Raw genomic sequence first — 27,088 nt, 5'->3', positions numbered from 1 at the left:
TGAATTAACCTCTCCAATCCATACTTGCATTTATAAGATCCCAAGGTGAATAGATCTACGTATTTCCATCGCGTGATCCCAAGGGGTTTAAATAGGCAACAAGAAGTCAAAAATCCCGAAATGGCCCATGTGGCCTGATCACGCCAGCACCACGCGTGGATGGGGGCGTGGATAGCTACTGGAAATGATCCACGCCACTCACACGTGTGTTGGCTGCGTGGACGGTCCCTGCTCGGTGGCTTCTTTGCTCTCTGCTCTGTTTTGGCCTTGAATCCCTTTTCGATCTGTGGAAATAACTTCAAAACTTCTTCTAAAGTTGTGTTAGAGGTTTTTGATCACATATGAGTTTAAATGCACGAAATTGTTATAAATGGGTGGCAAAACTTCCTATTCTATCCTATTTTTGACCCTTAATTTAGACTATTCTTGGTGCTTATCAGGAAGCCACAAACTTTACTACTTTGTTTATTGTTTGTAAAGTATGCATCTGAGTCATCCCAAATTTTGCCTCGAGTAAAATGGTTCATGGAAGGAGCACCATACTGGCTAGGAAGTGAAATCTAAACACATTTATTGACACACAAAATAAATGAGAAACAAAAAAATAAAACAAAACAAAAAGAAATCCATAGACAAATGCAACTATATAATGAGAAAATCCTGCTCTTTGGAACACTCTCTTCTGTTAGAAAATCACAATCATAGACAACATATCGGCATTCATCAGCCGGCAGGCATGCAATGAAGTCGTCATAGTTCTAAGAATACTACAGTGCATTAAAGCAACATTTAGAATTGATTTGTCAAAAATAAATAAATGAAAATATAGAAAATATAGACAAACTCTATAATATTCCTAGAAAATCTGCTGTAGTCTAGGATCTGAATATCTGATTACAAACTCAGACTTGCAGTGTTAACTAAATCATTTATTTTATTTGTTTTGACAAGTGAAAATACCTGCATTAGATATGCACAACCAAAAAATACTGCATTACCAGGAGATCTGAGAGCAGATTTTCCACCCATTTTTGACATCGCCTTTATCTGAAAAACTAACCAAAAGAACCAAAATGTAGACATAAATCTTTAATTTTTTTTGGCTTTATTATTAGAAGTCAGGGGAAAAGTAGGAAGTATGAATGCAATGTAATTATAAGGAACAAGAAACAAGAAAGGACAAACTGCAAAAACCCTAAAATCCTTGGGGCAATCCATGGACGTCACTGTAACTGCGTGCTCGATGATACCATAGAATCCAAATCACCGGCATTTAACAGAAAATCATATCGTTTCTGCAAAAAAATGAAATGTTAAATATTAATAAATAATGTATAAATCCAGAAACTTACCTTTTCGCGCTAGCGACCTTTGGGATGGGGTAGGAAGAAAACCAAAGACCTTCGCAACCAACAACCTGTTGTGCGAACCGACGAAGGAGAACCATCTATTGCGTACGAACTGATGTCGTCGACCTTTGAGATGCTATACGAAGGACGGCGAAGGAGAGCAGTACAACAAGCGAAGAAGAGACCGGCGAGGAGAGGAGACCAGCAGCAAGCGGCGACACGAGTGGTGATAGCGGTGGCGTGTGGCTGGAGATTGGGGATTTAGCATGGCGTGCGACGACGTGTGGAGGTTATGGAGATTGTGTGGTAATGGTGCTGTAGATTTGTGTTTTTGTGGGAGAAGAACTGATTTTGCCCTAATTGTCTATGTCCGAAGTTCCCACTTCGGACGCAAATGGTGTAAGGCGACTGACATTCTACTTCGGACGCAGCTGGCTTGACGTGAAATTTTAATTAAAAAAATAATTAAATATTTAACTTTTAATTACAAAAATGCCACTACCCCACTTTAGGCGTCCAGTGTTTAAACTCCGGACGCAGATTCTTCAGATGCATATGACTGATTCTGTACTACTGTAACTTTGAGTCATTTGTGTTTGATTTATGAGGTAAAAGCCATGAAATGTTGTTAATGTGCTACAAAGTTCCATAGCACGTGCAATATGTGTTTTGAAGGACTATTGGACAAAGGAAATGGCATAGGGCTCGCACCATGATCGTGGTAGAGTGTGGAAGAGGAATCAATAGAGCTCACACCATGATCGGGGTGGAGGCTCATGGCTAAACATTAGACTCTACCACACAACTCACCATGATCGTGGCCGTGTTCCTAGACGAATAAGTGGGACCAGCCAGGGTCGTGGCAGTGTGCGTAGCTGGAGGCGAGAAGTTTTTGGCGTGATTTCTCCCTTTACATTGGGAATTTCTAGATGTAGTTTGGGGGTTAGATCATTTTCCATAATTCTATTTCTCCCTTTAGGTATTTTAGCTCTCAAGAACACTCCTAGATCAAGAAGAAACAAGAGGATCTAGCTTGGAGGTCTTGACAACACCTCTGATCTAGAGGTAATATCTTGTGTTTATTGTTCAAGAACATGAGTAGCTAAATCTCTAAGGTTAGGATTGTGAATTTCTTGCAATTGTGCTAAGTGTGATGTTGAATTAATTGTTTGGAGCTGTGATTGTGGACATTGTGTATTTTCATGTTGGCGATGGATGATTTGTATTTTATTCTTGAAGTGGGGCCCAACTTTATGAGTAGCCTAGGATTCATCACTCTAGACAAGAAATTGTTAGTGTGAGATAGCCTTGATTCTATTTTCAATCGTCGTCTTAGATCCGAGAGGGCATAGCCCGTGAAGAAGTGTAGACTAGGTGTTTGTGAAAATGACTCATAGAGGCATGTTGACAATTGGGTGTTACATAGCCCTATGATAGGCCATAGAGACTGAAATGGCTATGGCGTTGCTAAACACTTCTCTTGAAATGCATGATCCACACTCTCACAGCTACTATTCTAGACACTAGGTTGCACATTGCAGCGAAGGAGCAATCCTACACCCGTTTTCTCTCCATTTGCTTTTTTACTTTGCTTACTTTCATTTACTTTTGCACTCCTGCTCTCATATACTTTGCTACACAATGTTTCCCTTAAAACTTGTAAGTGATAAGCTTGAAGGTTCGTGTTAATTCACGTGCAACTTAAGCTTCCGAATTTGCTATCCTTCAAGACCGACACTCGGAGATTTCATTCATATTTTATCTTTCCATACACCATTAAGCACAAAAAAAAAATTCTTTTTCATCAACAGTACACACAGAGTGTTTATTGAACAAGGTAACTGCTCTGATACCACTTGTTGGTCCCGATTGGGTTCGGGAGAGAGTTTAGAGGGGGAGGGGTGAATAGACTCTCTTAAGTTTTAAAATTTCTTCACAAATGTTAAGTATACTAGAGAGGTAAGCTTAGCGAATCGTTCAGAGTTTTAATGCACAGTGGTAATAATTACTTAACCCTTTTAAACGTTCTTTGCACATTCGGGTTGTTTGGTAAAATGTTAGATTTGTACGTGAATAATATGCAAAATATTAAGCAATAAAAGATAGGGAGAGAGAGTTTTTATAGTGGTTTGGCTATTAGCTTACTCCACTATTCTTCACAACTCGTGAAGGTTTGCACTAAATCCCCTTAGTAGAAAAACCACCAGCAGATCACCCCTTGTCCACAAAGCCGATGATGAACTGTTACAACCAAGTTTTTCAACTCCTACAGAGTTTATTCTGCCTCTTTCTACTTCTCTTAATATAGTTTACAAAGGTTGAAGAAATAGAGTTTCTTCTTCTCCAACTTGGACGTCTTGGCTTGAAAAGATTTGGATAATTGCACTTGAAGCAGCTCAAGACTCCTTGAATACTAGATGTAGACTTTGAAGCTTTGTGTCTCTTCTCTTAGATCATTGGTCGTTAGAACTTAAAATTTTAACAAGCTTTTTCGCACTTAGAATTTTGAAAAATGACCAACTCCTTCTTTAGTGAAATGAATAGGGAATTTATAGGCAGGAGAAAATAGTTCCGTTGGAGGGAAAACCATTTTCAAATAGCCTATAGACGCGTGTAGAGACAAGCGGGTTATCTGGAGAGTAGGTTAGTTGTAAGACTTTATAGTCATTGAAGATGAGCTAATTTTTGTTTTCGGATAATAATGTTTATAGGAGTCCTTTAGAGATGTTAACTGAATTGAGATCTCGTACCTTAGGTCCTCTTAGATATGATGGTTGACATTAACAATTGTCCCTTAACTCCTCAAATGATCTTTCTCATCACTTGGTCTTGATAATACACAAGAGGTAAACCATTCCACTATTCAGTTTTTGCAACCTCTCAGTCTTGAAAGTCTTCACTCTTCGAATCTTCTGTCTTCATAGTCATTTGTCTCTGATTACACTTTGTGTCAAGCTGCTCAAAGATAACCCCTCGGGTTGGTCTCGACTCGTTGTTTTGAGAGTTAACCAATGGGGTTACTCTATGATCCGGTGTTGAGACTGACTTTTCGAGTGTTCGTTCAGATGTTACATTTGAACTACTCGGGTAACCACTCGATTAAGATCCAAATGTTGAGCAGACTTACTAAGTCTAAGAAATAAAAGAATTGAGGGGTCTAAACTCCTAGGTCTAGTATCATCAAAATGTTCCTAACATGCACCGCTAACAAAGGTTGAATTAGATCGTGCTAAATTGACCCCGGTTGATGAGGAAGACGAGCAAGCAATACCACCACCTCCTATCAATCTTGACATTTTCCCACACTTCACTACTGTTAACAACTAGAGTCCATGCAGGCATTCCAATACTAGTTGCATTCAGAGCACATGGCCGAGCTTTGGGGCAATGAGAAGCCATTGATGTGTTGATAACACAAGGGGTAGTATTTAATTAGGAACTTAGGGGGTAGAGAGAGGCAATCAATGCTCTCCAAAATCAGTTTGCGCAGCACTTTCATCCACCATCTTATGGAGGTGGCCCTGATGAATTTATAGGTTAATTTGGTTGGATTGTGTGTGTGTTCCACTGGGTCTATTTGTTGGATGTTCCCCTGTTAAACAGTAGGTACCTCATGCATGGGCTACCACCTTTATCTTTTATTTTTGTTCTTTATTTTCATGCTTTACTTTCATGCACTTTCTTTATGCTTTAGTACTTTCTGTTTTTATGTTTTTAAACACTCTTTTCAATTGATATCTATTGCACTTTATTATGTTTTTCATTTGCATCTAATTCAGGCTAAAGATGTAAAACATGGAGCTCTTGCGAGGCACCCCAGGGTTTTCTAGCTTTCATATTAAAAGAAAAAAATTGTATCTAGAGGAGGTACTTAGTTAGTCCTTTGCACCTTTTCTATGCCACTAACATTGATTGATTGTTTGCTTGGAAGCTTGTTAGCAAAGGGTTGGGGCAAAAGTTGTTGATGATGCTTTGAATAAGGGGGATTTGCACAACAAGGAAGTGTACTATCTCTACCCCTCAATTTCCTTAAGCCCCAGATTTTGTTCTTAAAGTGCAGAAATATCGGCTTTGTATGCATACATTGAGCTTTAATCATTCATTTTGTCATCCACAAGTGATCACCCCAAGTCCCAGGCTCACTTCTAAAGTGTGGAAAGGGACATGCATTTGATAGACACATCCATCCTTTTCACCACACACTCATGTTGAACATCGAGGAATATATTCGTCCTAAAGTGTGGAAAGAACGCACTTTGTGCTTAATTGAAAAATTTTTGCTTTTGAATGGTTTATGATTGAAGTTTGCATGTTGATGAAATGCATGAAAATTTTCATATTATCTTGGAAATATGCTCAAATGATGTATGACAATTTGAAGTTTTGAGATGTTTTTGGAGATTACCTCTTTACACCTTGTGAGCTTGCATAAAACCTAAGTAGGTTTACATTTTCTTGAGTACTTGCATGGATTCTATCCTTCCTCTTGGACCTCGGTATCTTGGATACTTTGAAGTGGGAGTGTGTGCAAGTGGGGCTGTAGAAAAGATAATTTTGCGAGACCCGAAATTGAAAACAAAATTGGTGTGATATGGGGATAAAAACTGACTTTTGGTGAGCTTGAGTGATTCCCTACCCCTAAGGAAAAGCATGAGGGTAGTTAAGGAAAAGAAAAGAAAAAGTCATAAGAAAAGAGCAAAAAAAAGAGACAACGGTTGCCACACTTGATGATAGGAAAAATATGAGGAAAGCCGTTTTTGCTTGGATTTGTGAACTCTACGTGAAGTCGGTTTTCCCAACGACATTATCCTAGGAGATATGAGAACAAGAGAGGATGTGAGCCAACCCGATAATGTATACCGAGTCCCTTTAGCAAGACCAATAGGCAATCCATGCCTCTCTTTAGCGAAATAATGCAAGCTCCGACGAATCCTAGCCCCATCCGTTCTTTCGCTTTTGATTAACTCATTTTACCAAAGATTACATCAATGAAACCATGTTCCTTTCTTGTTTGTTTTTCCTCTTCGTTACCTCGGCAATGAATGATAAAATGTTTAACTCGCCATCCTCGTGAACACGACACTCGGGGACTTTTCCTCGTTTTACCGCGCATCCACCTCACCATAAACTACACTTTCACTAGGATTTGGGTACCCATTGAATCGTCTTCGAAAAAGTATGGAGCTTCACCTGAAGTTGGGTTACTCAATGACGTTATCCTATGGGGTTGAGAAGAAAAGAGAGTCACGCTAAGCCAAAATGCGTGGAGAGGCCCTTGTCATACCATCACTTCACCTTACTTGTTGTGTCTTTTTGGCCAGTTTTGACGCGACCTTGCACACATTGTTCCCAGTAGTTGGCTTGGCTTTGCAAGGCCCTTTGAAGATTGGATGTTGTGAATCAAAATAAAAAGTTAAAGAAAAGACCAAAAATAAAGAAAAAAAAAAGAAGAAAAGCTATATTTGCCTACTTGGCTTAAGAAGTGGTGTGTGAGAGGTGTGTCCCTTGTTGTTTTCTTGTGACCTTGTGGGGTTTTTGTTTCCTTAAACATCACTTGACTTGAGAATGTGACGTGTGGTTTGCCATATTTGCTTAATAACATGAAGAATGCCATTCATTTGATTATTGTGCTTACTTTGCATTGATTGACCATTTGATTGTTAAGTATCTTTTGGCCCTCATGCTCGGGATTTGTTTGATGACTCTTTTGAGGGCAAACAAGGTTAATGTGTGGAAACTTTTGATAAGTGCCAAAAGATACTACTTTTAAGGGTCAATTTGGGGTTATTACATCCTTATTTTGAATCACATTCATTTTATTAGTGAGAAAAAAGCCATGAAATGTTGTTAATGTGTTGCAAAGTCCAATAACATGTGCATGCATGTGTTTTGAAGCACCCTTGGACAAAGGAGTGGCATAGGGGCTTAATTCTAAGCAATTTTAGAAGAGTGAGAAGGAGGAATCACTAGAGCTAGAGCCACGATTGTGGTGGAGGCTCATGGCTAAACTTCAGACTTTGCCACGCAGCTCATCACGATCGTGGCCGAAACCCTCGGAGGATAAGTGGCGCTGGCCACAATCGTGGCGACATGCCTAGTCGAAGGCGCAAATATTTGGGCGCGGAATTTATCTTTAAATCAAGGATATTTAGATTCTTCCAAGTGGGAGGTCATGGGTTCGAGCCTCAGTGGGGGCAATGTTGACTTTGTTGGGTTTCAGTAGGTTGAGAAAGTATATGGACAGATACTACATGTAATAGGGTCAATAGTATTCAAAAAAAAAATCAAGGATATTTAGATGCAGTTAAGAGGTTAGATCCTATATTCATATTTTATTTTCTCTCTCTAGACATTTTAGCTCTCAAGGAACACTCTCTAATCATAAAAGAAGAAGATCTAACTTGAAGTTATTGACAACACCTGTAATCTAGAGGCAATTTCTTTTCAATTATTGATTGTAATTCACTTTGTATTGAAGATTGGTAACAACTCTCATTTCAATTTCTCATTTCCATATTATCTTTCAATGCTTATCTTCAACTTCTTGTGTTTACATTTTAAGAACATGAGTGGCTAAATTACTAGGGTTAGGATTGTGAATTAGTTGCAATTGTGCTAAGTGTGATGTTGAATTGATTGTTTGGAGTTGTTATTGTGGAGATTGTGTATTTTCATGTTGGAAATGGATGATTTTTTGTTTTATTCTTAGAGTGAGGCCCAACTTCGTAAATAGTATAGGATTCATCACTCTACATAAGAGATTATTAGTCTGAGATAGCCTTGTTCAACCAATTCGGTCCAATCCACTCCTCTTAGAATCTCTTTGGAGGATTTCACTAGTATATTATTCCTATAAAAGAGATGAGCGCTTGTGTTTTGAAGCCAGTCACAAGTCTTAGGTTTTTCACAAGCTAACTTGCTACTCCTCTTTCTACTTCCACTAGTAGATATGTTGATTGAACACAAAAGGTTGTTCTTCTCGAACTTATGACTTGGCGTTGAATTCTTCTTGATTCGCCAAAGTCTTGACTTGATGTAGAATTGTTGCAATATTTCTTTCATTGGTTAGCTTGATTTACTTTGAAAAAAGTTTTGCACTGTTGTAATTCTCTCTAAAAATTGACTAGCACCTCATTCATCTTCAAATGGAGGTATTTATAGACATGTTTGAATTCGTCCATTGGAGAAAAATAAAATTCAAACTAGTGTCCTTCACCATTGTGCAATGAATTTTTACTCCTAAAAACATGGCTCCTACAAACAAGCATGATTAGTTGCAGAGTATGAAGCCTTGCTCCCAAATACAAAGACACCTCTAAGGATTGAGATGCACGCAACCTTGATGTACACAATTACAATGGAACTTACATCCCCCTTGCCCAACTGAACACACATCCTCTCAACATCAAAATTTGATAACAACCACTGACCCAAACGAACCGGAGAGTCCTTAATCTTTAGCTCAATAACAACACCAAAACCCCGTACAGTAATGTCCTTCCTCTTTTGTTTCGTAAGGTCTTCCAACGCCTGAACCAAAAGGGAAGGTGGCACCCTAACTCTAAGACCAGGAAACCTTTCCCGCTCCTTGGCGATTAAAACAGTATCCAGGGCATCCGATGGAGGATCCTGCTGCATCTTTTCTAAGGAAGGAGCAGGACCTCCAACAAAATTGTCATCATCAATGGGAGATCGGCACGAACACGCCATTGACGGTGCAACCCAAGTCTTTGTTGCTACCACCAACAAACAGTTCGAATAACAAAGAGAAAACCAGTAATAAACCATAAAAAGAACAACGCATAATTCGAAAAACAAAGGCATCAAATTCAGTTCATAACCCGTTTAGCAAACTTATAATTAAAAAAAATATCCAAAAAATAAATTCCCAAAAATTTAAACTCCAGACGGTCCTAACAGATAAAAAAAACACACAAACAAATTAGTGCCCATTAAAATAGAAATGTACATCATACACTGTGTATACAATATACTAAAATGTGGCACAAAATATACCAAACATTGACATACAATACAACATCTATTGCATTCAACAATATACCTGAATTTTAACAAATAACATTGTGATTGTTTTTTTTCCCCAAATTTTATCAAATTACCATGAGCTCCACCATTTCCAATCTAAAATGTTCAAAAAAAAAAAAAAGAGAAAAAAAACCACATGGTCCTAAAAAATAAAAAAAAAAAAAAACACACTAACTTAGCAAAGAAGAAGACCACCACAATTTTTGATTATTTAAAAAAAACGACGGGAATAAAAAAAAAACCTACAGAACTAAAACCTAGAAAACCCTAGAACCCTAATACAACAATGCCTCCCTATCACTAGGATGACGGTAAAAAACACTCATGCAACACCATCCAAGGAAGCAATTCAAAAAAAAACAAGCAAAAATAAGCCTCTAAAAATGCAACAATACGAAAAAAAAAAAAAACAAGAGAAATGGTGAAACAGACCTCGTTCTGAGGCCGACGATGTGCCTCCAATCCGTTTGCCCGGCCACGACCCTCCTTGCTCCGCCATTAACGACCTAAGCACGCCGCCTTCTACGATGAACTCAGCGTCGTAGAGGACTACTCTTCAACCGCCAACCTTTTAGCTTCCAAACCGTCAAAAGGGGAGATGAGATACCGTGTTGCAAGGAGAGCAGGAAGTGAGACGGTTCAAAAATTGAAAAAGCCTACTGAAAAGCCGTGTGGGATCGTCGGTTGCGTGTTCTACCGAAAACCCATTCGAAAATCAAGCCTTCCATAATTAAAACACACGCTACAATAGACAAAAATACCCCCATCACCTTAATTAATCTACAGACACGCCTTTTTAAAACAAAACATAATCTAAAATTACAATTAATCTACACTATTAATTTTTAAAATCCAATGCACAACATTTGTCTTCATAATCCTCGATAATATATGTATCCTCATTTGAAAACATTTCTATATATAAATATATATATATAACAGAAAAAATTATATTAGGAATATTAATGAGCACACAATGCAAAAAGAAGGATGGAAATGACGTTATGTTTTCGAATCAAAAGTAAGTGCAAAGTATGGATGTGAAATGTGTGAATCGAAATTAATGAAGAGATGGAAAAGTTGGTGAAAAGTTTGTCAATGGTCATATGACATTAAGGGGACATAATCTTTTTGTTGTTGAACAAATGGGAAGTGCTACATACATTAGCTTTCTTAGCTTAGAGATCAGATCCAAAGAATTACATACATTGATGAAGGACAACTAATTGACAAGAAAGTGCAACAAATCTTACCCGTGAAGGTGATCGAAAGCAACTATGTAACAAATAATGGGCTTCATTCATGCTTTAACATAATCGAGTTATTTCCCATAACATTTTTTAACATTTATTGTTGATTATTTTTTGTATGGGTGAAAAAAATATTATTTAAACACAATATCGTCAAATATTTTTAAAAATAGTGTAAAATGTAACATGATTACAATTATAATTTGCAGTACTTTTTTTTTTTTTTTTAAAGGATAACTAGCAGTACTGTTTACTAGCTCTAATCAATTTTTGCACAAAATTGATTAGATTTTGTTCATACTCTAAACTTTTAAGTATTGACTGCTATTTATATTGATCTGATTTAATATAATTGACAACTAGCCTTTTAATTTCTGGCAAATTATGTTATGGACCCGGGTTGGACCCGAGTCTATGTTCACAATTTTAAAACTCTATGTTCACAATTTTAGATCTCAATATACAAAATTACACTACTCAATACTCACAATTTTGTTATATAGATTCAAAAATTGTGTTATACTATTGAATATAGAGTTTTAAAATTGTGAATATAGAGTTCTAAAATTATGAACATGGACTCGAGTCCATCTTAAAAAGTAGACCCCGATCCACGGCATAACAACTGTTAATTTCTACCCGAACTCTCTAGATACTAAGATATGTACCCAATAATCTATGGAAAATCAACTTAGTGCATCCGCACATTAATGTATAGAGTAAAATTTTCGCTATTGATGCATCTGGTGCATCATATAAAAAATAAAAATGATGAGAACGAATATTTTAAGTGCTTGAAAAGACAATAAAAAGAGGTCGTTACACACACACACATATAGATAACGGATTGGGTTAAAAGCTTTCTTTAGGTGAAAAAAATGGTTTAATCTCATCCATTAATCTAGTCCAGATCAAGGATCCAAAATGAAGCTACTTAAAAAAAAAAATGGTGGCATGCATTATGGTAATTTGTGTAAGTAAGTTAAGTTTTTTATTTTTGTCTTTCAATGCAATTTTTTACCTTCTTCCAGGGCACAATGTTGTACCTTCAGAGCACAATGTCGTGCCTTCCAAAGCACACTGATGTGCCTTTCAGAGCACACTGATGTGTCTTCAAGTGCATATGTTGACATTCCAGAGCACATTGTTGAATCTTCTTGAGCATATATCCAAGTGCAGTAACATAAATGCATGAATATAGGGTTATTAGCTAACACTGTTCACACATTGAAATATTTCTTAGCATGCAAAGCTATTAACTCGTTTCTATGTTGTGTAGGGTTTTGAATATACAAAAATAGGTAATTTTGGTGTCAATTTGTCGAATACTAAGGCAGGATAAGTAAAATGAAGTCATAGCAATCTATTACGTGATGCGTAAGAAACATCAAATTTAAAAATTTTTAACCTCTTTTAGAAGGGTTTTTCTTAGCATGACCTATTGGGCTTAGTTCTATTACCATTTTTTGTTGTGAAAACACAAAAAACTATCGCGTTGGTAGCAAAATGTTGTTGGTTTGACGAGAGATTTTTGATGTTTTTGCTTCGTCGTGTGAAAGCTTTTGAGGGAAATAGACGGTTTTTACCTTTTTGAGCATGTTACATTGTCGATATTATCCTTTGCGTGCCCACTACGACAGTCAAATGACGATTTTACCACCGCGTTGTGGCCAATTTGTGATGCGTTGATTTTCGAAGATCAAAGGCCTGTGTTCATTCTCAATTCTTGCCTGTTGTTCGCATTGGAGAGCAACCCTATACATATATATACATACACAAAACATGTCCTTAGGAAGGGGAGTAACTAAAAACCAATCTCAAACCTTACATATGGAAATATTCAATGCACCAAATAATATTTTTAAAAAAATGTGGTGGTATTTTCATAATTATCACCAACTTTACTATGCAAATTTAAACACCAAAATCTATTGTTTTTAGAGTTTTTCAGGTTTGCAGATTTAGTATTAACATTTTGCACATTTAGTATTAACATTTTGCATATTTAGTATTAAACGATTATACTTGCAAAAATGCGAAAATGCATTGCACTTAGGGTTTCGAATTTAGAGTTTAGCACTGAGTTTTTGGTTTTATTTGGTTTAGTAGTTCACTTTTTACTACTTAGGGTCTAGCATTTACGGTTTAGATTTAAATTTTAGCTTTTTCATTAATTTTATAAAATTTACCAGGTTTGCATTTTTTTTTTTGTTAAAAATTGCATATCAAAGTGTTAAACTTTGTATGGTGAAGTGGATGATAATTACAGAAATGTCACTACGTCTTAGTTTTTTAAAATCTTATCAGATCTATTGAATTTTTACAGATGTAAAGTTGAGATTTGTTCTTAATTTTCTCCTAAAAAATTTTTCTCATGTAGGTGATCCTAAGCTTTTCTATATATATATATATATATATATATATATATATATATATATATATATATTCTATCTACACACGTTTACTGTTTCACAGTTGGCTTGTTGTCATAGATTCGATCAGCAATTCAAATCTAACCACATCTTTTTTGACAATTAATTAGTTCTTTAATTGAGTGCTTAATCTCCTTTTAAGTTGGTAGAGATCTCAGAAGAAAAGTGTCTACTTTTATGTGGGAAATTACTGTTTCTTCAACAATAATTTATAATAAATCTGTAGTAATAAGCAGGCCACATTGCTCTTGGGAAACACTGAAGGTGAAAGATATTCACCAGGGATACATATGCAATATTATATATATCATAGGGTCCATGTTATAATTTGTTGAGCTTAATAATATTGCAACTAAACAGGGACATTAATTAGTGATTAGAAACATAATCACATGGATGTCTTTATGTTAAATCATAACTAATATTTGATTATCTTTGTGTCTTTTCAAGCATTTGTGAGATGATGATGATGATAGAAACATGAGGCAATTAATGGTTGCCATTTTAGGAAACTTTCATTCTTGTTCACAATCATTAGTTGTTAAACTGCACCGTTCCCAGCCTGATTATATATTTTATTAAGAATTAATTAAGCAGCCGGAAGATCATTAATTACTTAACAAGAATATTTTTTAATTTTTTAAAAAAATTAAATAGCAATAGTGGAAATTGATCTGACTTCAAAAAGAAGCAATCACTTGAATTCATGTTCTATCTTGTCACACCTTCATCATGGACACGCTCGATCTGATCTTCTCGCAGAAAGAAAGAAAATATAATGAAGTGTTTTGTGAATGAAATAGAGTTAATTTAACTTTGGTCATATGACTATTGGGGTCTTCTTAATTTCAGTCCACGACTTTTAAAATTATCAATTTAGTATCTTAACTATTCAATTTTTATCAATTTTTATCAATTTTGGTCATTCCGGCAAAACTCACCGGAAAATATTAATAGGTAAAATGATAAGAATATCTTAGTCTTTTTACTTCTTTTTTTCCTTCTGTATTGGGTTCTTCTCCATTGCTTCTCTTTTCTTTCTTCATGTTAGTAGATTTGTCCGAGCCTAGGAAACACTTTTAAGTGTGGAAAGGAGCTTTTGTTAATAGTTCTTATGACCCAGCTCCTTTTCCACCATTCCTCATGGCAACATCGAGGACGATGTTATCTCTTAAGTGTGGAAAGGATGTTATGCATATATTGGGTGATAAACTGAGTTGTTAAGCTGTAAGGTTAGAGAGTGTGTTGTTGTTAGTACTATCTAGGAGGACTCTTAATCATATGTCGAACAAATTTTTGGGATATGCTTTGGAAGCTACATATTGCACACACTTTGCACCACCAAAATTGAAATTTTTTGAATGATTGCATGCTTTTCGTCTTTTATTTTGTTGGGACCTTAGTCAAGGATCTCTCGAAGTGGGAGTGTGTACCCCTTAAGTTTTAGAAAGATAAAATTAGCAAAGCCCGGGAATTGAATTTAATCTGGTAGGGCTTTGGGCAAAAGGTGAGGCTACAGTGAGCTTAAAGTGAAAAATTCCTTAATCCCAAGAAAAAGGCAAGAGGGATAGATTTGGCGAATTAAGAATAAAGGCCTCATGTGACACCCCAACCTTACACAAGCCAAGATAGCTAAACTTTAACACAAAAGCTGCCTATCTCAACTATCAAACATAACATAGCGGAAGCGATTTATAACCTAAGGGGTATCATGCCACATCTAGGTAAGAAAAGCACGGCCTAGATGCACAGGCTAACCAAAAGAACTGAACTGCATAGATATAAATCCTCAAAACATATCCAAAACATCCAAAATCTAAACAAGAGTATATAATCTTATCATTGGCACACAGGCCCAAACATAAAGTCTAAAACAACATCAACTAGTCTAAGCCGCCTCATAAAGATAAGCTCTAACGCGCTCTCGCTTAGACTTATCCCATACCTGGAAAACATACAAGAAACCATTAGGAAAAGACTGCTAAGCAACCACCACTCACACCCGCAAGGAAATATATATATATATATAGTAAGTTTGTAAATAGGTTTACACACCCATATAGAATATACACACCAACGAACTGTTCAGTATTTAAAATCGGATACTCAACAACAACACGCTGAATGAATATATAAACCAAGGACTTTCCAACAATACCAATATCCAACTGAATCATGAATACAATGGAATACTCATGAGAAACAACCAAACAAGAATGCATCCAAGAATAACCAACAACCAACGAGATACGATATAACTCAAGAATCAAGTAAGAGACCAAACAGACCTCAACGTAAGGATAACACCAACCCTTACCCTCCAACCAACTTATCAATCCGCATACCAATCAATCAAATCCAAACTCAGTTCACAGAGGCAAATAATGCCCGAATCATAGAGGCAAATGGTGCCCAAATACACAAAGGCAAATCGTGCCCGAAATATATACGCAGGCAAATCGTGCCCGAATACATAGAGGCAAATAGTCCTCAAATACACGGAGGCAAATGGTGCCAAAATACATAGAGGCAAATAGTGCCAAATACACAAAAGCAAATAGTGCCCAAATACACAAAAGCAAATAGTGTCCAAATACACAAAGGCAAATAGTGCCCAAATACACAAAGGCAAATAGTGCCCAATAACCCCAAAGATACTCAAAGATCCACCATCCACATCCAACCTCAACCTCAGCCCAAGAACAACCACTCAGAGTGTTCATCTCAGATTATGAACACAAACCAACTCCCAGGTTGTATAATCAAGGATTCAACTAACCAAGAGACTCAAAAGATGGACCGAGAGATATGAATAGATACTCCAAAGACATGGTAGAATACCCAACAAAATACTCCAACAATGTCCATACCAAAAAGGGAAACAATCAGAGAACAGATCACAGAACAGGTTACTGGAACCAGAATGCCATCAGAACTGCCGGAACACACCAACGGAACACCTAGCTCCGCCACACTCTTCCGCAAGAAGGAGGCGGACAACCTTGGCGGAGTCCTCCCTCCGCCATCCCCCACCGTTACACACTTGCGGAAGGCACCAACGAGGCACATTATTCCGTTAGAGTCCTCCGTAAGTGTGATCCAACCCTTCCCAGAACAGATCAGACAGAATACGCAAAGTTCATTTCTAGAATACAAAAATAGGATTATATTGCTCAGATTACAACTCCCAGAAGCCAAATAAACATGGAATCCATACCAATAAATATCCATAAACATAAATATGCAATGGATCAAGAACACAAGTTCATAATCCATCAAAATGACTTCACAGACAACCAAAGAATAGGCTAAGTAGCAAAGATTTCCACGGGATTCCAATGCACCAAATAATATTCATAGATCAAGAGTGTAAAATAGGTTTTAGTGGACATGATGGTTACCTCTTGAAGCACACTTCACCCAAGAAAACCTCAAAACACCTCACAAGACACCACCTCCATCTTGATCATCTTTTTCCCATAAGATCCCCAAAAGAATAACATAAGAACTTGTATAAAGATTATGAAAACAAGATGATACAATGCTTATTCCTAAAGATAAACACTTACCCAAGCCTTAGGAATCCTAAAGGAGCAATCTTGGTCTTGGATCTTGAAGAAGAAAGGATAATGTCTATTGCAGGGTTCTTAGGAAAGATAGTGTAGGAAGAGTTATTCTTGGTAGGAGAAATGAAAAAGGGTAGGAAGAATTAATACAAACCCTTTTATATGGATAGTTGAAATCATTACATACATAGTGTATGTATCATATTAGGGTAAGACATGAAATAATGGGCCCTTATAAAATGGGTCTCACATTATTTATTATACTACTAGCTAGTATGGAATTAATCCTTCAAGGATATATATTGGGCCATTATAAAAATTCCCTTACTTATAAGAATTGTAAGGATCCAAATTTGAATAAATCCCTTACAAGAATTAAATCAAGAATTGGGCCTTAGAATAAAAAATAAATTCCGGATTCAAGAATTATATATATATATATATACCAATTGGAAAGATTAAGCCCAATTAAATCAAATAAATTACCCGGTGGAAATAATTACCGATTTCAAGGCTTGAACGAAATTACGGGGTACTACACTCTACCCCCCGTAAAAGGAGCTTCGTCCCCGAAGCTCAAAACTCACGGGAACGTGAAACGGAACGGTTCAAGGAAATAAGGAATCGATCGAAGGTTAAAGAAAAGGATTGCTCAACCAAACTTAACTTAAGAACATACTATACTACCAACTCTTAAACTTCTAACTTACCCAACCCATCCACAACATGCAAGAACTAAACTAACTACTTACCTAGGTCAAAAAGGATTTCTAACAAAGATCTAACATATGCACAAAAGCTATTAACTAACCTGGGTGGCCTCCCCGTGACGAACTGCCTGGACCCTGAAAAGGATAGGGATGCAGATACTCCGGTGGAACCTTAATGCCTAGCTTGGCCTTGATGAATCCCAAGCGCTAAAAACCGCGGTCCACTCTCAAATCCAATGACGTGAACCTAGCCTCCACCATCCGATGCATCTCCTGCAGCTGTAGAAGTATGGGGTCAACTGGCTGTGCAGAAACCATGGGGTCATGTTGCTCCTTCATCCGGTGCTCCCGGTCAATCTTATCCTCAGACTCTTCCTCTTCAGACCCCTCCTCGGACTCGTCGTCCTCCTCATCATTACCCGCCGGCTCGGCCTACTGAGGCGCGACCAACCCTCTCAGCTTCTTGTGGGGAATGTGGAAACGCTCTATGAGCTCTCTACTCTCATCTGCTGGCATCCTGCTCAACTCGTGGGCCGTGACGTATTCATTCCCGCCCACTCGGAACAAACCACAATACTGAAGATTCGGAGCATTGAACACACTATGAATTGGCTGCCTAGCGAGCTCCCCTGTCACATTCACCCCCTTCTTCTGAAAGATCCAACTCAAAATCATCCCATAAGGTCGGTTGCGACGCTTGGCCGTCTTGCAGAACTCCATATGAGAAATCATCAAGCTGGGCAAGTCAAACTTGAGCTCCCCTGTCACATTCACCCCCTTCTTCTGAAAGATCCAACTCAAAATCATCCCATAAGGTCGGTTGCGACGCTTGGCCGTCTTGCAGAACTCCATATGAGAAATCATCAAGCTGGGCAAGTCAAACTTAACCCGATGCTTCAGAAAGTACGCAAAAGTACACTCCAATCCAGCTACCTCCTTACCGTTGTTCCTATTTGGCAACAAACTTTCTCCTACAAGCAAAGTCAAAATCCTTTACTCCCCAGTCAAGTCATGCTTAATGGGCCTGGCATCCAATGTGATGCCCTCTTCTCGCCCCAACATATAATGCAGATAGTCTCGAAAGCCCACCTCCTGCGTCTCAATCCAATAGTGACGCTCATACTGATTCACACCCCCTAACGGCAAACTAAGTAATCTAGCAAGCTTAGGAGGGTCCAAGGTAATCTTCACACCCTTCACTATCGAAGTGAGAACGGGCACCTGGTTAACCTTCTTAACCTTCATATTCTGATAAAATTCATGGACCAAATTGGGGTAGACTACGTTTTCAATGAGCAAAAATTGCTCCAACAAGCCTTGAAAATTCAACATGTTCACAAGCTCGGGTGAAAAATGTAGAGGGTCGAGAGCTTTACCATCAAGAACGGAGTACCGAATGTTTCCTTGGCCTTCTCCCATGTTGTTTAGACTTGCTTCAATGTTGATTCCAAGCTTACTGGCTGTTCACGTAGAATGCACCAAAACAGAGGAGACGTGCACGGGAACCTCACTGCCGCCGGTGTGCTGTGCTTACTGCTCCTACGGATCGACTTCACGGAGCCCTGGCTGCGGTGTTGCTACGGGGAAGAAAAGAAAAGAGACGGAAAGGGGAAAGGGATCCGATAGGCTAACAAAAAGAAAAGGGGTAGGGTTTTAATCTGAGTGGAAAGGGGAAAGTACGCATGTGCCCTTTGAACTGGCGGTACACTCTCGCGGAACGCCCACCCCAGCTACCCTATTCCGTTCCCACCCGCGGAACTCCTACGCGGAAGGCCATGCTCCGCTCCGCCATTCCGCAAGACCACGGGGAACACCCCGCTGGGGGACCTGCTCCGTGTTTCCTCTCCGCACCGCTACGCCCTCTCTAGGTGGAAATAAAAAATCAAGTCTTTCGCCCTTAAACTAATGAGCTAACGTGGTTGAGTGGCCCAATCTTTTGTTTTTTCCTTAACATTCCAAGTTCGAGTTTCCATGCTGGTACTTTGTTGATTCTCCTTCTTTCTTCCTGATTCCTTTTTGAGCGTCCCAAACTTCCACACTAATCTTATGGCTCTCTAAGGGTTCAAGATTCAAGGACAACGTCGACTAAAAATAGAATCAAAGGTTACAACTTAGGAAAATAAGGTTGCCACCTCACACAAGGTATTTTCAAGAAGCAAACAATAGCAACATTTGGAAGGATGAAAATGATTTCTCAATAAAAAGAGAATGTCAAGTTCTTTAAGGAAAAGAGAAGAACTCGGCTTCGAAAGAAGATAAGGATGAGGTTCGAAGAGGCCAAAAGAATTTCTCAATCCAAGGGAATATCAAATTCTTTGAAGAAAGGAAAAGAAATGGAAAGAACTTGGTTTCGAGAACAGATAGGCACGAGGTTTTGAAAACACCGAAAGAGTTTAGCAACGATAGGGTATTCAGATTTCCAAAGAAAAGAAATGAATTAGGTTCTAAGAAGAATTAAGAACGAGGTTGGGAAAGACAGAAATGATTCCTCAACGATAGGGTAGGGAATTCTTCCAAGGAAAAGAAAGGAATTCGTTTCGAGAGAAGATAAGAATGCGATTTAGAGTGGATAGATGGGACGTCTCAACGAGAGAGTATACAAGCTTTCAAGGAAAGAAATGAAATTCAATTTCAAGGGAAGATATCAATGAGGTCTAGAATTGATAGGAGGGATGTTTCAACAAAAGGCATTTGGAGTCTCAAGAAACAAAGAAGAATTTAGTTTCCAACAAGAGATAGGAATGATATTTAGAACAGATAAAAGGGATTGCTCAACAAAAGGATAATTGGGATTACCAGGATCAAAGGGGAATTCGGCTTTAAGAAAGGTAAGAAGCCTCTCAACTCTAAGCGATTTTCACGCTTGACGATTCGATCTTCTAATAGCTTGTTCAGCTACTCTTTATTCCTTCCTTGCCACCGGGGTTCCTTCCTTAAGCCCTTGCCGTTCCCTCATAGCCGAGGGTCTTCAAGTCTTCAGTCCTCGACCTCCAATCGCTTTCTTCGTCTTGCGTCGAACTTCAGCTGCACGAAACGTGTTCTTCAAGTCTTGAGGTTAACGACGATCTTGTGGACGATGCTACACACGCGAAGATGCCAATCCCGGAGAACGTAGACCGCTTCTGATGGTTCCGAGCTGCGAGTAGATCAATATTCTTCAACGAGCCACCCGATCTTCTGATTGCTTAGACGCATACGGTGCTATCCATCGTTTCACATCAACTAACTACTTATTCCTAATCTAAAGCAGGCTCTTTAAGCAAAACTAGAACGAAGCAACTTATCTAAAAGCGATTAAGAACTTACCGGGAAGACGCCCTCAAGCTGCAAAACATCAAGGTTAACAAGCCACAAATAATATAAGCAAATAAGGCGTGTCCTCACCGCGATTCCTAGAATTCACACATCCTAGGATTCTCAAACACCTTAATTTCTACTGATCAAGTCCTAGAGTCTCAAGAATTCAAACCCTAGGATCTCTACTTAGACCTCAACACAGGCTCTGATACCAACTGTGACACCCCAACCTTACACAAGCCGAGATAGCTAAACTTTAACACAAAAGCTGCCTATCTCAACTATCAAACATAACATAGCGGAAGCGATTTATAACCTAAGGGGTATCATGCCACATCTAGGTAAGAAAAGCACGGCCTAGATGCACAGGCTAACCAAAAGAACTGAACTGCATAGATATAAATCCTCAAAACATATCCAAAACATCCAAAATCTAAACAAGAGTATATAATCTTATCATTGGCACATAGGCCCAAACATAAAGTCTAAAACAACATCAACTAGTCTAAGCCGCCTCATAAAGATAAGCTCTAGCGCGCTCTCGGTTAGACTTATCCCATACCTGGAAAACATACAAGAAACCATTAGGAAAAGACTGCTAAGCAACCACCACTCACACCCGCAAGGAAATATATATATATAGTAAGTTTGTAAATAGGTTTACACACCCATATAGAATATACACACCAACGAACTGTTCAGTATTTAAAATCGGATACTCAACAATAACACGCTGAATGAATATATAAACCAAGGACTTTCCAACAATACCAATATCCAACTGAATCATGAATACAATGGAATACTCATGAGAAATAACCAAACAAGAATACATCCAAGAATAACCAACAACCAACGAGATACGATATAACTCAAGAATCAAGTAAGAGACCAAACAGACCTCAACGTAAGGATAACACCAACCCTTACCCTCCAACCAACTTACCAATCCTCATACCGATCATCAAATCCAAACTCAGTTCACAGAGGCAAATAATGCCCGAATCATAGAGGCAAATAGTGCCCAAATACACAAAGGCAAGTCGTGCCCGAAATATATACGTAGGCAAATCGTGCCCGAATACATAGAGGCAAATAGTCCTCAAATACACGGAGGCAAATGGTGCACAAATACATAGAGGCAAATAGTGCCCAAATACACAAAGGCAAATAGTGCCCAAATACACAAAGGCGAATAGTGCCCAATATCCCCAAAGATACTCAAAGATCCACCATCCACATCCAACCTCAACCTCAGCTCAAGAACAACCACTCAGAGTGTTCATCTCAGATTATGAACACAAACCAACTCCCAAGTAGTATAATCAAGGATTCAACTAACCAAGAGACTCAAAAGATGGACCGAGAGATATGAATAAATACTCCAAAGACATGGTAGAATACCCAACAAAATACTCCAACAATGTCCAGACCAAAAAGGGAAACAATCAGAGAACAGATCACAGAACAGGTTACTGGAACCAGAATGCCATCGGAACTGGCGGAACACACCAACGGAACACCTAGCTCCGCCACACTCCTCCGCAAGAAGGAGGCGAACAACCTTGGCGGAAGACCTCCCTCCGCCATCCCCCACCGTTACACACTTGCGAAAGGCACCAACGGGGCACATTATTCCGTTAGAGTCCTCTGTAAACCCTTCCCAGAACAGATCAGACAGAATACGCAAAGTTCATTTCTAGAATACAAAAATAGGATTATATTGCTTAGATTACAACTCCCAAAAGCCAAATAAACATGGAATCCATACCAATAAATATCCATAAACATAAATATGCAAAGGATCAAGAACACAAGTTCATAATCCATCAAAATGACTTCACAGACAACCAAAGAATAGGCTAAGCAGCAAAGATTTCCACAGGATTCCAATACACCAAATAATATTTATAGATCAAGAGTGTAAAATAGGTTTTAGTGGACATGATGGTTACCTCTTGAAGCACACTTCACCCAAGAAAACCTCAAAACACCTCACAAGACACCACCTCCATCTTGATCATCTTTTTCCCAAAAGATCCCCAAAAGAATAACATAAGAACTTGTATAAAGATTATGAAAACAAGATGATACAATGCTTATTCCTAAAGATAAACACTTACCCAAGCCTTAGGAATCCTAAAGGAGCAATCTTGGTCTTGGATCTTGAAGAAGAAAGGATAATGTATATTGTAGGGTTCTTAGGAAAGATAGTGTAGGAAGAGTTATTCTTGGTAGGAGAAATGAAAAAGGGTAGGAAGACTTAATACAAACCCTTTTATATGGATAGGAGAAATCATTACATACATAGTGTATGTATCATATTAGGGTAAGACATGAAATAATGGGCCCTTATAAAATGGGTCTCACATTATTTATTATACTACTNAATTCTTGTAAGGCATTTATTCAAATTCGGATCCTTACAATTCTTATAAGTAAGGGCATTTTTATAATGGCCCAATATATATATATATATATATATATATATATATATATATATATATATATCAATTGGAAAGATTAAGCCCAATTAAATCAAATAAATTACCCGGTGGAAATAATTACCGGTTTCAAGGCTTGAACGAAATTACGGGGTACTACACTTCAAAATGGCCACTCCTAGAGATAAAACACGAGGCGAGCCATCTTGCTGGGATACGGGGCAACCATTGCATCGTCTTCAAAAAAGCATGGAGATCCATATGAAGTCGGTTGTCCCGAAGAGATCCTGGAAGATGAGAAAATAGAGAGGAGGTGAGCCGCCTTGCTTGGATTCAGGCACCCATTGCACTGTCTTCGAAAAAGCATGGAGATCCATGTGAAGTCGGGTGACCCGAAAGAATAGCCGAGGGGGTGAGAAGAAAGAGCGATCGCCCAAGCCATGGCGATGAGCGGTCCATGCCCCCACCCTCACTTATTTTTTGTACAGGGGCTTTGGCGTATGGTTGGACAATTGGCTAGGGTATGCACATCGTTCCCACTAGGCCCCTACAAAATGAAAGATGAACTTCTATTGTTTGCATGTTTGAAAAGTGTGAATGTTGTTATTTAAACCTATCTTTGGAGAACTTCACTTCCTCAGCATATTTCTTACATTTGGTTGACTTAAGCTTAATAGTCTTGGTAGATAGTGAAGGGAATTTCATCCGCTCTATCCCAAAACACCTACACACAAATCGATTGATCAACCCACAGAAAAACTTAACTATTCTTGGCACTTAAATGATTAGGATTTAGATAGTATGCTTGCTTGAGGACAAGCAAGGTTTAAGTGTGAAAACTGGTGCATTATTAACATTAATATGATAATGGAGTAATTCGCAATAGTCTGTGCATTATTAACATTAATCTGGCTCATATTTGAGATAATATTGTTGTAATTCGCAATAGCATGTGTATTTGGTGTGTGGTGGTTAAGTGGTGTGTTTTAATCTGAGAACTGGTGCATTTTATAACTATAATGGTGTGTTTTAATTTTGTTGGTGCATTTGAATTGAGTGGTGTATTTATGGTGGGGAATGACGTGTTTTAATTTGTCTAGTGGTGCATTTTATAACGTAGAATTGTGTGTTTTAATATACATGGTGGGGAATTTTACGAGAGTTGTTGCATTTGGTGTGTGGTGGTTAAGTGGTGTGTTTTAATCTAAGAACTGGTGCATTTTATAACGTATAATGGTGTGTTTTAATTTTGTTGGTGCATTTGAATTGAGTGGTGTATTTCAGTATGGTGGGGAATGGTGTGTTTTAATTTGTCCAGTGGTGCATTTTATAACGTAGAATGGTGTGTTTTAATACACATGGTGGTGAATTTTACAAGAGTAGTTGCATTTGGTGTGTGGTGGTTAAGTGGTGTGTTTCAATCTAAGAACTAGTGCATTTTAGTCGTTGAATGGTGTGTTTTAAGAATACGTTTGTTGGTGCATTTTGTACTCTAACATTACCTTCCCACTTACAATTACCATAAAACCCTCACTTAAGTTACGCGAATTAAACTTCCTAAATCCTAATATATAACCTCCACCGTCAGATCACCTCAATCCAACGACATATGCTGGGCCACACGATCGCACGTAATGCACAGGCCGCATTTGATTAATATTATATATCAGTGTGTGTGTGTGTGTGTGTGTGTGCGCGCACTTGTGAGAATTGTTACTGGGGAGAGAATTAGGAACCAATTAGAGTTGTACCATCTGAAAGGATTTAACATATCATAAGCAACTATAGAAAAAAAAAAAGTTGTAGCATTTTTTGTAAATAACTAAAACTTTAAAGTGCAAGTAACATCACTACAAAGTGCAACCTTCAACACAATAGAGTGCAAGTAACTAAAAGTACTTAGTGCATCTGTTGATAAATCCAAAAAGCTAAACCAGAAATCTAAATTCAAAGTTAAACCATAAAATTTAAACTTTTAAATAATAAAAAGTGAACCCTTAAACCAAATTGAAAAAACTAAATTAAACAATGAAGTTTAAAAAGTGAATGTTAAGTGCAATTAATGATAACGTTAGGTGCACTTAATATTGTGGCTCGGTGTACTTTATATTGTGGCTAGATGCATTCTAAAGGCAAACACTAACTACTAAATTTTAAAGTGAACTTTTAAACCAAATAAAAAAAAATGGAACAATAAATTCTAAAAGTTAGAGAATTTTACTGCACCTATACGTATCATGAGATGCACTCTATGATGTTGCTAAGTGCACTTCATAGTGTTATTACTTGAACTGAAAGTTCAAATTATTTACTAAAATGACACTGCATTTTTTCCTCTCTCCTTGCTTTAAAGCTGTTAGATATTTTCAGATGGACGACTCTAATTTGTTTCTAGTTCTCTCGTATGAGAATATATTCCCACATGAGAACTGTGGACAAATTGTAGCCATAGAGAATAAGTGACTAATAGATATGATTAAAAGTCACCTTAAATCCATGTGTCTAAACAACAATCCAAATCACCCATAAATATCAATTAAGGGGCAAATCTATAAGTAAAATTTTAACCTTCTGTCAAAATAGGTAAGTCAGCGACAAATTAGGAGTTTCTAATATATTAAATCCTTTCATTTAAATAATAAATTATTGTTATTATTATTAAATATAAGAAAAATCTAATCGTTTTGTTAATGTCCGATACTTTAATTTAGCTAGACAAACACGTGGATTAGAGGATAGCAAAAGGGGTGTTGTGTTGTGCTCTGATGACTACGTGCACTCATGCACAACATCGTGTGCGACACTGAATGCCGCTGGAATCGTATGTACAATTCTATATTGCACTGTACACACTTATACATTGCACTTCGCACACTCGGCAATCTAATATTGTATTGTGCATACGTTCGCATTGAAATATACACATAAATACCAGACATTACTATTACTAGCAAGGAAAACAGGGACAAAAAAAAAATCCTTTGTTGATTCGCATACTTGACTAGTGTACAAATATGTGGTTATATGCAAACAACACTACAAATGAATGTACACGCATATGTACTATAGAGCACACACGCACGCCACACTTATACATCGTATTGTGCACACATTCACATTGAAATGCACACATACCACCACCATCACCCAGGAAAACCATGTTAAAAAAATCGTTATTGATTCACATACCTGACTAGAGCACAAACACATCTTTGGATGCAAACTACACCACAAATAAATGCACACGCATATGTACTATAGTGCACACATGCTGCACTTATACATTGCACTGTGCAAACTCTAAAATTGTACATTGTACACGTTTCGTTTACATTGAAACACAAACATACACATCATGCACCACCGCCACCAGATATGCAAACAATGATAAAAAACTTACTTGATTCACAAACCTAAGTAGTACACAAATACATCATCATTAGCTGCAAACCATGTCACAAGCTAATGCACACACCTAGATACTATAGTACACACATGCCAAGTTTACAATGCTCATGCACGCATCACATGAACACAAAGTGTACACTAGGCTACAACGAGGTGCACACATACAACGAAAACCCAGCCGCGAGGAACTAATAGTTCACACCCACTAAGGCCACAGTGCACACCAGTGCGTTGCCTGTAATTAAAAACAACACATAGATCAATCATAAATATAGATAATATTATACGTAAACGATATATAATACATGACGGTAATAATGTGTTACCGGTATATTATTTGAATGTAATGTTGATACAATGTTTGAGTACAGTATTAGTTCAGTGTGTGTTTTGTCTAATAAGAAGTGTCGTGCCTCTACAAGTGTTGTGAGCCTTTTAATCTTCCTCAGCTCAGTAATGGAGCGTTAATGCCAAGGAGATGAGGAGCCGTTGAGCATTAATGTTGAGGAGCTGAACCGTTGGGCATCAATGCTGAGGAGCTGAGGAGCCGTTGAGCATTGATGCTGAGGAGTGAAGTGTTGAACGG

Source organism: Ipomoea triloba, chromosome 15 (genome assembly GCF_003576645.1).
Source record: "Ipomoea triloba cultivar NCNSP0323 chromosome 15, ASM357664v1".
Lineage (NCBI taxonomy): Eukaryota > Viridiplantae > Streptophyta > Magnoliopsida > Solanales > Convolvulaceae > Ipomoea > Ipomoea triloba.
Note: the sequence above shows the minus strand (reverse complement) of the source record.